The following is a 2384-nucleotide window of genomic DNA, read 5'->3' on the forward strand; positions in this document are numbered from 1 at the left end:
TGCATATCAATGATATTGCTAGTAATTTTGCCAATACCATAACATATACTGGCAAAATACGTATGCATGAAATATACCATACTGATTATGCATAAAACAAAAGTTTCAGACATAATTAATTGCACATTATTTTATGGTTATTGATATAAGTATTATTATCAATATAATTGAAGCTTAATACTACGATCATATATAACTAAAATAGTTATATGGCATATTATATGCCATATAACTATTTAAATTATATATGCCATATACGATGCAATATAAATATTTCAGAGATATTTACATGTTCTTTAAAAATTTGTATTTACTTTAACTTGTTACAAACCCCTCCAACAGATAATGTGAGGAGTTAAATAAAAACTTATATGGCATATGCAATGTATATACCATATATATATATATATATATATATATATATATATATATATATATATATATATATAATATATATATATATATATATATCTGAAAAAAGTTATATGGCATACACGATTCAATATAACTATTTCATAATAATTTACATTTTCTTCAAAAATTTGTGTTTACATTAAATAGTTACAAACCCCTCTAACTGGTAATGCGGGAGGTTAAAGAAAAGCTTTATAAGTACAACCGGAGGGGCAATGCAAATTAACGGACCATGGCGCTCTATAAGTAACAGGCCATTACTCATTTCAAAATTCAGAAAATAATGTGGGGGCCGATATTGCAAAATTCAGAAAATAATGTGGGGGCCGATATTTCAAAAAATAAATATGACGAATAAAACTCGTTTTCAAAAAAACTTTTATTTAATGTCTCCCGTTATGTAATACAATAGATAGAGTAAAGATTAATATAAATTTATAAAAACAATTTATAGATCTTTTTCAAAATTTTCATAAAAAATTATATTGCTTTAATTCATAAAATTGCCAAAACAATGAAATAAAAACAAGTTTAAAATCAGGTAAAAAAGAGAACTAAATAGCATACTGTGGTTTTTATTTTGTAAAATACTACAGTAAAAATACTGAGAAACTACATCTTTAAATAAGAATATATTATAATGCCTTGTGTGAATAAGGAATACTTTTAAAATTATAAAACAGAAACTTTAAAGAATGAATTAAATAACAACAAATAAATAATAATAAAAATGTCATTGACTGTTAACCTAACAACTTTAAAATTTTAAAAGATGGTTCTTTGTTTGATTTTGGTGTTAAAAGTTTGCAATAGTTTTTAATAAAAATATTTGACAGTATATTATCATGATGTCGCTCCATATCATAAGAGTAATGCTCTGATATTAGCATGAAAATATTGCACAGGGATGTCCGACAAACTTTGTTCTTAATAGAGATAAAGAGTACAAATGAGAAGAAAACCCATTGGACAGTATTATCAAAAGGAATTTTCAACCTACCCAATATCTTAAATCAATCTATTGATTGATTTAAGATATTGACCAAACTTTTCAAAATAAAACATTGTTTTAGTCAAAAGTTCCTCTTCGTTAGGCAAATCATCATTTCGAGATACATATCCAGCAATGTAAACAAGAGACATCTTTGATTGAACAGTTATACTTTTTTCAAGTGTTGGTAAATTGTCAAATACCTCAGCTGAAGACTCATCAAGAAAAAATCCACAAAATTGACAAAAATGTCCTGCATAAGAAGCTGACTCGTTAATGTTATATGTCAACAAAAATGAAGCTTTAAAAATATTGAACTTTTCAATTATTTGTTGAACACTTAAAAAATATGTGCCACCAGATTTTTGTCTTAACTTGTTAAATTCTTTTTCAAGTGGGTCTGTTGTAAATTTTCCTAACAGAACATATTTGTGTGTTTCTTCTAATAATGTTTTTGTCAGCTCCACAATTCTTTTACACGTATGATTTATGGAATGTCCTGTATCATGGGTTAACTGTTTTATGCGTTTTCCCGAATTACTTGCATTGTCATGCGTAATGCCATTTCTCCAAAATCAAAAACAAACTTTAATCTATCATCATTCGGATCTCTGATGACAGCTTGTTGATTATCATTAAATCCACATCAACACTTTTTACATTTTTTTCAGCAGTTTAGCTTATGTTTGAGATATTGGTGGTTTCGGGTTGATTAAGTAGAGCATTGTATGTTTTGTCAGAGAACACCTTTGGACAAGTAGAAACAGATTGTTTTTCAATATGATTTGGTCGAATAGAAACTTCATTCAAATCAGAAAGTTTCATTAGACAATTAGATTCAGCTTCATAAAGTTTTATTAAATGCTTCCAACAAGCTTTTTTTTCAACACCATTTTCATAAAAAACAAGTTCTCCAGTTTTTTCTGTGAGCCAGTTGTTTCGGATGTTTTTGATCAAGTGGATAAAATTCAAACAACAA

This window comes from Hydra vulgaris, chromosome 02 (assembly GCF_038396675.1).
Source record: "Hydra vulgaris chromosome 02, alternate assembly HydraT2T_AEP".
NCBI classification, from domain to species: Eukaryota; Metazoa; Cnidaria; class Hydrozoa; order Anthoathecata; family Hydridae; genus Hydra; species Hydra vulgaris.